This window comes from Mus musculus, chromosome 10 (assembly GCF_000001635.26).
Source record: "Mus musculus strain C57BL/6J chromosome 10, GRCm38.p6 C57BL/6J".
In the NCBI taxonomy this organism is placed as follows: domain Eukaryota; kingdom Metazoa; phylum Chordata; class Mammalia; order Rodentia; family Muridae; genus Mus; species Mus musculus.
In genome coordinates this window covers 31,027,050-31,043,546 of record NC_000076.6, presented here as the reverse complement: position 1 = coordinate 31,043,546, position 16,497 = coordinate 31,027,050, and the positions used below count along the sequence as shown (strand labels likewise).

Genomic DNA, 16,497 nt, shown 5'->3' with positions numbered 1-16,497 from the left:
AGAAAATGGAAACTTTATAGAAATAAAATAAATTAGTGGTGGTATAAGGACAGAAAGCCTGTATGGGAGCTTTATGAAGTGGTTCTCTGGGGAGTGAAGAAAACAGTTTAGAATTTACTATAGTGATGGTTGTCCAACTGCTTTATACATGCATGGAGACTTATTGAGTTACACATCTAAAGGAATTTTCATGGTATGTGAATTATATTTCAATATGTCCATTTTTAAAAAGAATTAGTATGGCATAAAATGAGAAAGAACTAATTTGTTATTAGACAGACATCTAGCTAACATTAGACAGACATCTAGACAGACACTAACACCACCACTTAGGAAGCCACTAAGGACAATGTGAATAGGTTTTTAAGCAGTTTAAAGATAGCTGTACTTGACAGTTTAGTTTTCAAATATGTCACAATACATTAAAAATTAAGTTGCAAACAAATGAATTCTTATCAGTTCCTGGCTTGAGTAAGCTACATACCTGGCTTATGATTGTATTTAAGAGGAGCATTTAAATATATGCATAGATAAATTCTGTTTCCAAATGTTACTTTATGTTGTCAAAATCTTGGAATAGTTTTTCATAGAACTTCATAATCAATAGAAATATTCTATAAAATTATGAAGAGCAAAGTGCTTCTGGACATACTTGATTAGGAAATCAAAAAGACAACAAACATGTGCCAATTGCAACTTGTTACAATTGTAACTGTTATAGGATTCAACCCATGCTTTCCAATCAGCTACCAATACAGTGATTTTGCCTTTTAATACATTGGCAAGAAAGAAAGAAAGAAAGAAAGAAAAACCTTTATAGAGTTTTTGTTTGGAATTCTTGTAATATCTTAATTTGTGTATTGGTAAGTCTTGTCAGGATTTATCCTATCAATACTTACTATTTAATTTTTAAATGGCATTCTACCTTAAACTTCCATTATAATTCCACACTTTACAAAGTAGATTATTAAGGGACACACTAGATAGGCTACCTGCAGATCTCCTCTCCCTCTACTCCTACAAACCCATTTCTGGTGGGTCACACAGCTCTTGCCCTCCAAACTTCCCTACCCTCATGATTCCTTTATCCAAGCCCAAAATGCCAGCAGGTATTCCTTAGGAACCTACAGACCATGCCAACCAGGGAAGCAGGTGGGCTAACTATGGATCTCCACCTAACTGAGTATAGTTGCCCACTCTTAACAACAGCTCTGTAGCAAACCACTTACTGCAGTCTCTGACCCACATTTCCAACAGGTCCTGGATCACATAGACCTTCTCTTCCAACCTTCCTTCCTCCCATTCATCCCGTTATCCCAGTCTCCAACTCCAAGAGGAATCCCCTGGGAAGCCACAGTCCACTCTGGCTAGGGAAGCAAGGAGCTTAACTGCAGATCATCAGATCATCACTCTGTCCTCTCCTCCAAACCTAGTTTACCCCATTTCTGTATCAGACCACCTGTTGCAGCATCTCCCTTTTCTCTGGCCCCATTTCCAGCAGATCATAAAGATCTCCCGAACCTTCTGCCTCACTCCTCCTGTTATACCTGCCCTCAACTCCAGCACACTTTCTGGGAACTCACCACCCAAAGCCTAATTGAGAAGCAAGAAGGCCAGCAAAGCAGGTAAGCTCACTTCAGACTTTCACTCTCCCTCTTCTCCACATGTAATCTCTAAGTCTCCAGCTCTGTAGCAGACCACCTGCTCTAGCCTCTCCATATGGCGGCTGCTACGCCTTAGTTTAGAAGAAATGTAAAATATGCATGTATTGACTCCCAAGACACCACACTGGTCAGGGAATCAGATAGGAAATCTTCAGTCTCCATCCTGTACTTCACTTCCAATCCCCAAGTCTTACTCTACCTTTGTATCAGGCCCCCTGCTGTGGCCTCTCCTTCCTCTCTGCTCCCATTCCCAGGGGACTATGACAGTAGACTCTCTTAGCACCACCCCCTCATTCTTGCCAATACCCATTCCTTTATGGCAGCTCCCAATACCTAGAAACACTTTCTATCACAGTGTCCCATTTATTAATTTTTGATCATAATGTCTGAGGTTATAGTGTGCTGTTCAGAAAGCCTTTTTCTATGCCAATAAATTCAAGGTTACTTCCCACTTTTTCTTCTATCAGATTCAGAGTATCTGGATGTATGTGAAGGTTTTTGATCCGGTTGAGGTTTATATGGGGGATAAATATGGATCTATTGAATTTTTCCACATGCAGCCTCACCTGCAGTCCCACATCATACCTGGCAGGGACTCAGAAGCACTCCTGACCAGGCAGCTCACAGGCACCAAACTCTCCTAAGAACCAGACAGGACAACAGAAACCAAAGAACATAACACTCACCCAACAAAAACAAGATCAGATGTCAACGCTATGATTATAATCATCCCAAACCCAGATGCATAGATACCAGTGTAAAAACACAATCAACAACAGCCAGGACAGAAATTTCCACTACAGCCCAGAAATTCTACTATAGCAAGACCTGAAACAATGCAATATAGATGAAGCACATAACAAGGACTTAAACAAAGCTCTTATGAATGAGCTTAAGGACATGAATATGAGTAAATACAGTAATGAAATTTATGAAAACAGAAACAAACACTAGAATGAAAGAAAACAGGTCAAGACATAAAAGTGGAAATGGAATCAAAAATGAAAAAAAAAAAAAACTGAGACAAAACTAGAAATGAAAAATGTCAGAACTGTAACAGGCCCTCAGAAACAACTCTAACAGAGACAACCCTCAGAGACAAACTTTACCAATGAAAGGCAGGAAATGAAAGAGAGAATTTCAGGCATTGAAGACAAGATAAAAGAAATGGATACCTTGGTCAAAAAAAGGAAAGATAAATATTAAAATAATATAGGCAAAAAAGATCCAAGGAATATAGGAGACTTACAAATCTATAAATAATAGAAATAGAGGAAGGATAAGAAATTTAGGAAATATTTTCATCAAATGATAGAAGAAAATTTCACCCACTTAAAAAGGAGATACCTATCAAGGTACAAAAAGTATACTGAACACCAAATAGACTGGACTAGAAAAGAAAGTTCCCTTGGGACATAATAATTAAAATATTAAATGTACAGAACAATAACAACAAAAAAGAATATTAAGAACTGCAAATAATAATAATAATAAAAAACTAACATATAAAGGTCAACCTACTAGAATAATACCTGACATTTTAATGGAAACTCTAAAAATCAGAAAGCCGTGAACAGATCTTCTACAGACTCTAAGACAACACAGATAGATGCCAACCCAAACTATTATACTCAGCAAAACTTTTTTCAATCACCATAGATAGAGAAAATAAGACATTTCATGATAAAAACAAGTCTAGGCCAGGCTTGGCAGTGCATGCCTTTAATTCCAGCACTCTGGAAGCAGAGGCATGTGGATCTCTGAGTTTGAGGCTAGCCTGGTCTACAGAGATATTTCCATGACAGCCAGAGATATATAGAGAATCTCTGTCTTGTAAAAAACAAAAATCAAAAAACAAAACAAAACAAGCAATGTCTATCTACAAGCCAGCTCTACAGAACATGTTAGAAGGAATATTCCAACCTGAAGAGGTTAAGTCACCCAAGACAACACAGGGAAGAAGTAATTTCACACCAACAAAATCAAAAGAGGCTGCATGTAGAAGAATTCAATAGATCCATATTTATCCCCTTATATGAAACTCAACTGGATCAAAGACCTTCACATACATCCAGATACTCTGAACCTGATAGAAGAGATTGTGTGGAATATCCTTGAACTTATTGGCAAGGGGAAAGGCTTTCTAAACAGAACATTATAACCAAAGGCATTATGATAAAAATTAATAAATGAGATGCCATAAAATCAAAAAGTTCTCTACACCAAAGGAAATCATCATTCAGACAAAGCAGCAGCTTAAAGAATGGGGATACAATTTAACCAACTACACATTCTCTAGAGATTTATAGTATCCAAATATAAAGAATTTGAAATACCACATTATCCCCAGAAAAGTAAAAAAAAATAGGGTACAGATCTAAGCGGAATTTTCAAATGAGAAAACTCAACTGGGCAAGAAACACTTAAAGAAATGTTCAATATCCTTAGTCATCAGAGAAATGCAAATCAGAGATTTCACCTTACATCAGTAAAATTGCGTAAGATCAGTAAAACAAGTGTGAATTTGTGGTGAGGATGTGGAGCGAGGGAACACTCATCCATTGCTGGTGGGAATGAAAATTTGTACAGCTACTGCGGAGATCAGTGTGGCAGTACCTAAGGAAGATGGGAATAGCTTTACCTCCAGATCCAGCTATACCAGTCTTGGGCATATACTCAAAGGACATATCATCCCACCACAGAGATACTCTACTAAATTGCTGCCGTATTAATACCCAAAAGCTGGAAAAAACCTAGATGACTTTCAACAGATGAATGAATAAAGAGCATGTGGTACATTTACACAGTGAAATTTTACTCAGTAATTAAAAATTGAATTCATAACTTTCATAGGTAAATGAGTAGAAAAAACATCACCCAGAGTTAGGTATCCCAGATCCAGAAAGGAGAATATAGTATGTATTCAATTATATGAGGATATTAGCTGTTAAGTCAACAATAGCCAACTGCTATTCGTAGAACTACAGATGTTAGGTGTAGAATAAGGAACTAGGCTGGGACAATTAGATCTTCCTAGGAAATGGAAATAGAGTAGATAGCTATGGTTGGATGTGGGGCTGGAATGGTAGGATCAAGTTGGGGGTAGGGGGGAAAGAGGAAAACAAGGAAAGGAATATGGAGAGAGACAGCTAAAATTAAGGGTCATTGAGGGATATCATAAAAACTTAATACAGTAGAAGTTTTGTAAACTAATATCCATGTGTGAATGAATCTAAACACAATCTCCAAAGAACAGGTGAAACAAAACCCCAACTGGGCACCTCTTGTTACCAGATGAAGCTTCCAGATTAGGCTACATCTAACTGAGTTGTTGGACAAAAGAGTTCCTTAGGAACACCCAAACAACCCAGGCTACTGTCAAGACTATAGGTTGTTCTCCATAAACTGACAGGGAGTTCCCATTGCTGAAGACAACACCTGCACAACTCCTTGAACAAGAAGTCCAGCTGGTGCCTGCATAGAGCCTTCAAAACACCTAGTGTCTTTAGAACAGGAACGTACTATGCATGTTACCAAAGGAACCAACCAATTGAGTAACAAACTCTTTAATCTACAGTTGTGTCCTGCCTGCAAGATGTGCTAGTACAGTGGTGGCACAAAACTTGTGGGAGTGACCAACCAATATCTGATTTGACTGAAGACTGACCCACTGAGCAAGATGGAACCCAAACCCAGGACTACTTCAGTGACTAAGAACCTGAGAGTAGGTAGCCCAGGGACCTAGGATAAAGCCAAATGCTACTATTCTATAAAACAAACCAACACACAACAACAAAGTGTGGCAATAATATGACTCCTAATGATACCCTTCAGCACCTTGCTCCGCCATCATCAAAGAGGCTTCATCCTGCACAAGATGGGAACGAATACCCACAGCCAGAGAGTTTGTAGAATGAGAGTCCTTTGGACATTCATCCATAAATGGGATGCTCCCATCCCATTGCTCCTCGTAGAGCTCAGGAAACCCTGTGAAAGAGGAAGTAGAAAGGGTGTGAGAGCCAGAGGGGATGGAGGACATCAAGAAAACCAGGCCCTCTGAATCTACAGGGTCAATACATGTGAAAACTTACTGAGACTGAGGAACCATGTATAGGGCATACACAGGTCTGTACCAGTTGAGGTACTATAGATAAAAGGAAAAGTGGACACATGACCCCATGCCTAACCCAGAAGCATTCTCCCATTGACCACCACTTGCAAATGAAAATTTTGTTTCTGCATGGAAGTCTCCCTGAGGAAACAAACTACTCTTAAGTGTAGGCTGCATGCCCAGCAGGAGATAGCCAAAGGAAAATGAACTAAAAGGCATCTTTGAAGATTTCCTGTCTCATAGTGTTTTATCAGGACTCTTCCTTTTTAAAAAAGTATATTATTATTATTTTTTTCTTCTCTCTTATACCCTACAGAGCCTTTGTGTATATATTATGGCTCCCAAGTTAGTGATTGGATCTCTGTTTCTGGTGCCTTTCTCTTTGGCTCCTTTTGTTCTGTGTGTTTGTTTTGTCCAATTATTTTATCATTATCCTCTAGAAATCTGTTTATTTTTTACATAATGAAAGACAGAAAAAGTGTGGGTCAAGATAGGAGAGAACATGGGGAAGAATTAAGAAGAGTAGAGGGAGGGAAAAGATATTATGTAAGAAAGTAATATCTACTTTCAATGAAAGGAAAGATATTATTTTAATATTGCTACCCACAAAACAAAAAATGTCATCCATCCAGATACAATGGCACACATCTTTAATCCTGGCACTTATGAGGTAGAGGCAAGTGCATTTCCATGAATTTAGGGCCAGCCCTGGGAAAGCAGATAGACCCTGTCAAAAAGAAAGAAAGAAACAAACCAAAATCTCTAGTCAGTAAGTGCATGTATTATGTAAATAAAATATTATAATTTGAAACATCCAAATTTTAAAATGTATTTAAAATGGAAGATAGCCTCATTCAAGTTTAATGTCAGAAGAAGAAAATCATAACTCTTTGAAGAAAATATATCTGTAAGTCTTTCTCAAGATAAAGATGTTGTTTAACTCAAATTCAAATATCATCGAGATATTTTATTTCCCTGTGCCTTCTTTTTGAACTGTCCTTCTTACATTTATCCTGATGAAATCCGAGAATGTGGCATACTTATCAGTTTCAGGATTGGATACCAATTTTATTTTTAGGATGATTTACAAAAAAAATTACTACAAAATATGTAGTAGCAGTTGACACTACATTTAAAAGCAACTAAACTTAAAGGTGGAGTTACACTAAAAACAATGTTAAAACTGGGCATAGTGCTGATGCTTTCATCCCAGTATCGATGATACAGAGGATCTGAGTTTTAGGTCAGTGTAGCCCAAATGAGTACATCATAAGACTCTGTCTTGAGGGGAAAATAGAGAAGAAAGGAAAAGAAAAAAAAATGAGAAAAAAAAATCAATAGAGTTTTTTCAAATTTTAAAATCTTGCCAAGATGCACCACTGGCTCGAGTGAGCATAAATGCTGTGTTAAATATCTTATTGTAGCTGAAGCCGACCCTTCAGAACTCTTTCAAATTCCTTCCTCCCATCTACTGCTCACCTCTCAATCGTCTAGAAAACAAACCACAGGAAAAAAGTCACTCTTGCAAGAAATCACAATAAAGATTTATGAAGTCCCTGTGTCACATGTGATAGTCTCATAAAAATAAGATTAAAATTTTAAAGCTTGTCTAAGAATTAAATGACTTGAAAGCTCATGGACTCATATGACGACTTGGTTTCACTTTTTCACCTTGCTTAAGAACATGAGTGCCAGCCAGGCGTGGGTGGCACACATCTTTAATCCCAGCACTCGGGAGACAGAGACAGGTGGATTTCTGAGTTCGAGGCCAGCCTGGTCTACAAAATGAGTTTCAGGACAGCCAGGGCTATACAGAGAAACCCTGTCTCGAACCCCCCTCCCCCAACAAAAAGAACCTGAGTGCCTGTAAGGATATCTCACATTCATTTGTGAGGAACTTCTCTTACTCTCTATTAGGTTCCATGGCTCGCACTGAATCACTACGAATTACACAGAGCATTAGAATTTCAAAGATGTGATATTTCTCAAATGAATCATGAAAAAATTCAAAGGTCAACAGGGTGAGAGATTCCAATTTTTCCTCCCACAGAATTTGGCATTTTTGAAGCATTTACAGAGTAAAGATGCTATAGAAATCTGAAGTCAACACTGATTTTAGAAGGCAACCCTTTCAACACCTTTCATTTCCTAAGTGTCAATTAAATGCTGTGTTAACTGCTTCATTGTAGCTGAAGCGGATGCCCTGAACACTAATACGGTGATGAAATGAGGGAAATATATTTTTAAAAATACATACTAGAAATAATTCAGTTTCATAGTAATTATACATAAAGAAAATTTACTGAAAATATGAGGCATATTTAAAATAATGTTATCCATGTGTTTTTCAAAGTAAAAAACAAAAACAAAACCTCAGCCCTACAAACATAACTGAGACCTCCTTTATACATACCATCAAAAGAAATCACATTAGAGTTCTCAAATTATTTAAATAAACTGATTTATAAATACCAAATGGAAGTAAATTAAGAGTAGCTGTATTTATTTTAAGCTATTTTTTAATAAAGCCCATGAGTGTACATTGATTTTTTTTCTTCTTCTCCTAACTACAAAATAAGTGCCAGACACCAACTAATATCATTGGAATGAGCCCCCTTGGCAGATGTACAGGTCCTGATGACAGGTATTTTCCAGGTCCAGGGTCCCACAATCACAGCTCTAAAAGATTCTCTGTGTGAAGTGTTTGAAGAAGTGGTGGACGTGACACTGATCTTGGAGCCGCATTCCCTGACTCTGTTAAGGTGGGGAGCAGGGTCAGGGGATGGGGAGGGGGGTGGCAAGTGGGAGCCAAGCAGAGGTAATGCTGATAAGGGAATCTAAACCAAATGCTGCTGCATGCTAGTAACGATTACATGCCCTTGTCATGGAGCTGTTGCAGAGCTCCAGGTGAAAAGGGGGAAGCAAAGGTCAAGTGCATGCACATGAGAGGAAAAAAGAAAGAAAAAGCACATGATTATATATGCTATGTGTATGTGTGCTCAGAGAGCCATTAGCCCACGCCAGAGTCCTCTTTCCTTATCCAGGCAAAGAAGAATGAAAGTTAGTCTTGTGCCTTACTAATACCTATCAGGCTTAGCTACGCAGTATGCTTGTAACTAAAATAAAAGTGTAAGCAAGCATGTTAGCTTCCTTTTCCTTGAGGATGTGCAGAGCACAGGTATAGAGGTCTGCAAATGACCTCCTTGGTGCAATGCCCTCATTTTGGGAAAGGTCTGTATCTTACATAAACATCCATTCAGTTACTCATGTTAAGTACCTGCTAAATTCTAGGCCCTGTTCTAGACAACAAACAAGACAAAAATCCTTGCTCCCATGGAGTAGATACATTTGCTGACAAATGAGGCATCTAACAATAGTACTGAGTAAATCTGATATAGCATTCCATTGACTATTAGCATATCCTTTCACATTTTAACATCTGCAAATTAATATGCATGAGTAAGTTTGACAAGGGCCTACAAGCTTGATACAGCGCACCTTTACGGAAATCTCATAGGGTGTTCTCAGAGAAGACTGGATTATAAGAGCTCTAACTTGATGAAGAGATTACTCTATTGATGGATTTAACATTTTAGAAGAGCACCAACTGGGAGGTGGTAAAGCTTCAGAGGATGGAAAGGGCTGGAGAAAATAGGACCCAGAGGCAAGGGACTGCATCTAGACGCTCTGCACCTGGCCATGTGTGCTGTTTTTCACCCCTTGTGTCTGCTTAGCACAGAATGTCCTCCCCACCACAGTGAGCTGAAATATCTGAAACCATGAGACAAAATCAATACTCCTTACTTGATGTGGGTATTTTGTCACAACTACGAAAAAGTTAACTGACACAGCAGGCATTTGAAAACTGATGGTGATATCACGCTTGGCACTTACGGTGGCACATTCAATACTGATCCCCTTCAGTGATGGCCTTTAGAGTCCAATTAAACACTGTGAGGCATTGAGCTAATAAGTACTTGCAGAGGATACTAGAGTAGACTGTTATCATTTAGAACAATAGCGCCCAGGATAGTCTTATTGAGAAAGCACCCTTTGAAAGAAGCAGAGCATCATGGAACAGTCTAAACAAAAGAAACCAATCACAATCAGACAAATGCTCTGAAATGACTGGATACCACTTTGCACTCTCAGAAATATCAGATCAACTTTAGTAGAAAACTGAGTCAGGGTAAGAATAGTCATAAGAAAGGACAAGATGAAACAAGTAATCCAGACAGCAGAGTCTTGCTCACCACTGTAAAGACTTTGGTGTGTCCTCTGAGTGAGTAGGCAAGCTGAAGATGAATTTTAAACACAATATCAATCATAAATACATATGATAAAAAATCTCTAATAAGTGTGTTGAGACTGGATGGACAGACAGAGAACATGGAGGAAACAAAATGAACATTTAGGAATAATATTACAAAAAAAGAGATAGTAGTGGCTATGCCAGTGTTAGAGCAAAATAGATTTTGGATATAATATCACAATAGTAGTTGATGTTCAATATGTTGATGACTCTAAGGTTTGAGGCCTAAAATCCTGGATTTTTTTTAAAAAAAATTTTTATTAGGTATTTTCTTCATTTACATTTCCAATGCTATCCCCAAAGTCCCCCCTACCCTCCCCCCCCAATCCCCTAACCATTCACTCCCATTTCTTGGCCCTGGCGTTCCCCTGTATTGAGGCATACAAAGTTTGCAAGACCAATGGGCCTCTCTTTCCAATGATAGCCAGCTAGGCCTTCTTCTGATATATATGCAGCTAGAAGCACCAGCTCTGGGGGGTACTGGTTGGTTCATATTGTTGTTCCACCTATAGGGTTACAGACCCCTTTAGCTCCTAGGGTACTTTCTCGAGCTCCTCCATTGGGGGCCCTGTGATCTATCCAATAGCTGACTGTGAGCATCCACTTCTGTGTTTTCTAGGCCTCGCAAGAGACATCTATATCAGGGTCTTTCAGCAAGATCTTGCTAGTGTATGCAATGGTGTCAGCGTTTGGAGGCTGATTATGGGATGGATACCCAGGTATGGCAGTCTCTAGATGGTCCATCCTTTCGTCTCAGCTCCAAACTTTGTCTCTGTAACTCCTTCCATGGGTGTTTTGTTCACAATTCTAAGAAGGGGCAAAGTGTCCACACTTTGGTCTTCATTTTTCTTGAGTTTCATGTGTTTTGCAAATTGGATCATATATCTTGGGTATTCTAAGTTTCTGGGATAATATCCATTTATCAGTGAGTACATATCATGTGAGTTCTTTTATGATTAGGTTACGTCACTCAGGATGATGCCCTACGGGTCCATCCATTTGCCTAGGAATTTCATAAATTCATTCTTTTTAATAGCTGAGTAGTACTCCATTGTGTAGATGTACCACTTTCTGTATCCATTCCTCTGTTGAGGGGCATCTGGGTTCTTTCCAGCTTCTGGCTATTATAAATAAGGCTGCTATGAACATAGTGGAACATGTGTCCTTCTTACCGGTTGGAACATCTTCTGGATATATGCCCAGAAGAGGTATTGCTGGATCCTCCGGTAGTACTATGTCCAATTTTCTGAGGAACCGCCAGACTGGTTTCTAGAGTGGTTGTACAAGCTTGCAATCCCACCAACAATGGAGGAGTGTTCTTCTTTCTCCACATCCTTGCCAGCATCTGCCGTCACCTGAATTTTTGATCTTAGCCATTCTGACTGGTGTGAGGTGGAATCTCAGGGTTGCTTTTTTTGCATTTCCCCGATGATTAAGGATGCTGAACATTTTTTCTGGTGCTTCTCTACCATTCGGTATTCCTCAGTTGAGAATTCTTTGTTCAGCTCTGAGCCCCATTTTTAAATGGGATTATTTGATTTTCTGGAGTCCACCTTCTTGAGTTCTTTATATATATTGGATATTAGTCCCATATCTGATTTAGGATAGGTAAAGATCCTTTCCCAATCTGTTGGTGGCCTTTTTGTCTTATTGACAGTGTCTTTTGCCTTACAGAAGCTTTGCAATTTTATGAGGTCCCATTTGTCGATTCTCCATCTTACAGCACTACCCATTGCTGTTCTGTTCAGGAATTTTCCCCCTGTGCCCATATCTTCGAGGATTTTCCCTACTTTCTCCTCTATAAGTTTCATTGTCTCTGGTTTTATGTGGAGTTCCTTGATCCACTTAGATTTGACCTTAGTACAAAGAGATAGGAATGGATCAATTGGCATTCTTCTACATGATAACCCCCAGTTGTGCCAGCACCATTTGTTGAGAATGCTGTCTTTTTTCCACTGGATGGTTTTAGCTCCCTTGTCAAAGATCAAGTGACCATAGGTGTGTGGGTTCATCTCTGGGTCTTCAATTCTATTCCATTGGTCTACTTGTCTGTCACTATACCAGTACCATGCAGTTTTTATCACAATTGCTCTGTAGTAAAGCTTTAGGTCAGGCATAGTGATTCCCAAGAGGTTCTTTTATCCTTGAGAAGAGTTTTTGCTATCCTAGGTTTTTTGTTATTCCAGATGAATTTGGAGATTGCCCTTTCTAATTTGTTGAAGAATTGAGATGGAATTTTGATGGGGATTGCATTGAATCTGTAGATTGCTTTTGACAAGATATCCATTTTTACTATATTGATCCTGCCAATCCATGAGCATGGGAGATCTTTCCATCTTCTGAAATCTTCTTTAATTTCTTTCTTCAGAGACTTGAAGTTCTTATCATACAGAGATCTTTCACACTTCCTTAGTTAGAGTCACACCAAGGTATTTTATATTATTTGTGAAATCCTGGTTTTAAAATGTTATCACAAACCATTTAAAATATAAACAGATGTCTCTACACTAAGACAGAAGGTTCTAGCTACACATGTTGTTTCGTTTTGCATTCCAACTAAAATCTCCAAATAGTAATGTGCATGGAAGATCTGGCATGGTAATATATGAGCAGTCAGCAACAGAGAGGAAACAAGGCAGACGGAGAAGGGTGGAAGACAAGTAACACAATTGTACAGGTTTTTTTCTGAATATTATCTCATGTAATCCCAATATCACCCTCCTGTGTCAGAATTATTTGCAACTGGGCCTAACATTAGTTCACTGACATACCAAAGTCAGGGAGTTAAGGCTGTGTCTTTGTAAGGTGAGAGTTTTCTATCCTTGTGAGCACATGATTTTCTACTCCCTCTTTCTGCTCACTCCTGTCTCCTAGAGAGCTCAGGTTTTTCCTCTATCTTCTTTTGGGGTCAATGAAAAACAGTACAGTAGATATCACATAGTGATGTTTCAAAGGAAACATCTTTTGGCCAGGATGCCTCAATGCCCCAGAGTGTCTTCTGTTTTGTCAGCAGGTCTTTGTCCTTCCAGGATGCTAGCCCTGGCACTGATTGATCAGCATTGTTATCTTCCATCCCTCATTTGATATCAGTAAGAAAGGTGCTCTATGAGTGGAGGCTGGAGTATCCTCACCTGGCTCTCTAAATCTTTCTGTAGTGAAATCTGATACAAAACCACGCCTCCAGCCCCACCCCCTGCATCCATGAGGTAGTGGAAGACAGAATTTTTTGATATTTTCCTGTTCTTTCTTTGGTACCAACAAAGCCTGAAAGAATTGAATTTACAACCCAGCAGAGAGACAAATGAGTCATACCCTGCCTTCTCTGAAAAGTTTCATTGGATTGAGGCAGAACCTGAAGGCTTATTCTCTTTAACGGCAAGTAAGAAGTATATTTAAGTGTCTACTTTTGCTGACACACAGTTGGCAGGTTTCATCATGAAACTCAATGTACACATATACCCTGCATTCATGTTATACCTGTTAAATAAAGAAGATTAAATAAGATCAACAGTTTCATAGTATTCAAAAATACAAAAAGAAGAAAATCAGCAAATCATCCCAAGAATTAAGGCAATCACAACTTTTTTTTTTTTTGAGACATTAATCCACACATTGGGATGAATCAGGTATTAGAAATACTTTACAGAGATTTCAAGGAGGCATGACAAAATTGATCTAACAAACAATTATGGGTCCTCCCAAAACAAGTAAAAATGTAGGAAATCCCAGCAAAGGAACAGAAGTGACAGCAGCAGGAAATTAACCAAGAGGCCAGCACATGACAGGATAAATGCAGTGAGCTCTGGGGAGGATCAGTCTCAACAAAACAAAGAAGACAGACTAGATGAAAACAGAGTCCTAGGAGCTCCTAAGATGGCAGAAAGAGTGCAAGTCACTGTTGTCTTTAGAGGAGATTAGAGAAAATTACTCAAACATTGTGAGTGTGTAAAGTAAAATCTGTATTCATTGAAGAGATTAAGTGGCCACCAATCAGAACAAACTGAAGGAAAGCCAGGCCAAAGTGTATCACACTTAAACTTGAAAGAGGGAGATAGAGAAAGACATCTTCAGAGTATCCAGAGAAAATGAGTGTTCTGATCTTACCAGAGAGAAAGAACAACTTCTATTAATAATTTTTACATAGAAGGGGCAAATAATTGTCAAACTAAGGTTGTGAATTCAATAATACGTCTTCATCAACAGATGGGCAATGAAGATAACCTCCGGTAAAGGAAGTACTATGCAAGTCTGTTGCTAGCCAAGAATGGCTGAAGAATGTTCTCTATATAGGAGTGAAACAATTCCAAAAGACAACTTGAACTTCCATAAGAAAAAAAGGGAAAGTGGATAATTATAATGGATATTCATAAATATTATAAATATACCCAAGATGTATTACTATAAATAAAAATTTTCATGAGACCTTTATATACTATTTGATGCCTGATCAAATGTTGTAAAACTATCAGATATTGTGATATGTATACACAAGGGAAGTAGAAATTATTACACTTTTTAAATGTGGCAGTAATGGAGCCAGAATAAAAGTTGGTTTTCTAAACTGTACCTGAGATAGCAAAACAACACTAAAACCAGATATATATGTGTATCAGAGGCTGGGGGCCAAACATTGGGAAAGTTATGCTCAAAACACTGATTATATTTTATATTTAAATTAAAAGATAACTAAAGTGAATATTTAATTTTTAAATTAGTATGAAATGGATAAATAAAAATTAGCTGTGGAGAACAACATAGTTTTATTTAAATTGTTATAAATCAAGACAATTACCCATGAGAATTTGAAGATGATCAAAATTGTATGTGGCATTGATGAAAGGATCTTGTGTGAATTATCAAATCAGGCGATGAAAATTTTTAATTACAGAACAGTGTGAAGTCTGTGTGAATGAAAGATTAGAGCAGGCTGACTGTGCAAGAGCCAAACGCCTGGGCTTTCATCATCATGACGTCATGTCCTGATACCGTTTCATTCATGTTATGTTTGTTTCCAGATTTACTGCTTCTAACCTGATCCAAAGCAGCTGCTTTCCCACAAGGAGGCTTATCTTTTTCTGCATGGGGAATAAAACAGAGTTAAGAATGAAAGCAGATACAGCCCTCATCCCTACAGAGACCCCAAGTCAGAGGAGAAGATGTGCAGAGCAAGGAGCTCATAAAGTTGGCTCAAAGGCAGGATTATCTTGTCCTCCCAAGACAGAAGTCATTAGAACAGGGTCGAGGGCTATTGCAACCAGACATCCTCATAGTGAACAGATCCCTTTCATTGTCCTTGGCTTTGAGGGACTCTTCAAAGCAGGTCACTAGACCTGTGGATCCTGACTGGGGTCAGCTCCTCAGTGACCCCTAGTCATGTGTACAGAGAAAGGGGCCCATTTCTGTAGAAGATCAAAGCCCTAGCTTTCCTTACAGCTTTTCTTTGCTCTCCATCTGAGGACGTTGATGGAGCTGGGTGAACTGGGGTGGGCAGAGAAAGGAGGATGGGTGTCTTAGCAAGCCACATCAACCACTACTACCTCTACAAGCTCTGTTGAAGTAGATCTGGGTGGGTAGCTAAAATGAAACCAGCCAGTGATCCCTGCCTCAGCTGCCTTCAATAACACAAATGGTGGTGGTGTCATATTGGTTATTCTCTTGTTATGATAAACTTCCATGGCCAAAGCAGCTTACAGAAGGCTTAATGGAGGATGTGGTAGCAAGAACATCTGAGAGCTCACACCTTAACCTACAAACACAAAAATAGAGATAGCCAACTGAAAGGCATAAGCTCTCAAAGCCTAGTGACATGATTTCTTCAGAACAGCCATGCTTTCTAAGCCTCCTGATGCCACCAACTGGGACCCAAATCTGTTGGAGGATATTCTCATTCAAACCACCACAGTCCCTTGGAGGTGGGAGGTGGGAGGAATTGGTCAGGGCTCTCCTTCAAGCATCTATCAGGACAGCTGCCAAAGCAGGGGACAGGAGGAGGAGAAGGCCAACCCCCAGCCAGGCTACTTCTCTGATGTGGTTCTTACTAACCTTTTCATGTTTTGAGATTGTCCCCACAGCCTTACAGAAGAGTTCATTTTAGCTTACAGCTCCAGAGGGTTAGAGTCCACAATAGCAAAATCGAGGCAAGGCAACAACTGGGAGCAAGAACAGCTGAAAGCTCACACCTTCACCAACAAGACAAGCACAAAGCACAGATAGCAATGACTTCTGAACCTTTAGACTTGAAAATGTGGATCACAGAGGCTCTGTTCTGCTCTGAGCTTACGAACCATCTTGATTTGTTTGGAACACTCATTCCCTTGTTTTGTGTTCTTTCACTAAAACTTCTACAATCCCCCAAAACCTTTCATGGGGTAGGGAGAACAAAGTTCTCAGTCATTGTAGCTGTGGAGCAG

At 39.0% G+C, this 16,497-nt stretch overlaps 1 long non-coding RNA gene across 3 annotated transcripts in view, besides 1 other annotated feature; it reads left to right on the top strand.

Annotated features, from left to right (window-relative positions):
- Gm30676 overlaps positions 1–14,344 on the top strand; it is a 37,029-nt gene extending 22,685 nt beyond the window's left edge. For 2 of the 3 annotated variants that reach the window (XR_001779688.1, XR_380235.2), the window contains 3 exons: positions 1,499–1,625; positions 8,431–8,537; positions 14,291–14,344. This is a non-coding gene — a long non-coding RNA (predicted gene, 30676). The remainder of the gene's footprint in view (positions 1–1,498; positions 1,626–8,430; positions 8,538–14,290) is intronic. The other variant, XR_001779689.1, reaches the window with a different exon arrangement.
- Positions 7,968–9,496: an enhancer, noted in NCBI's record as "VISTA enhancer mm764". NCBI's record gives its function as "enhancer in: somite[4/13]" and the evidence as "EXISTENCE:transgenic organism evidence [ECO:0001131][PMID:17130149]".
- Positions 14,345–16,497: the final 2,153 nt, after the last annotated feature.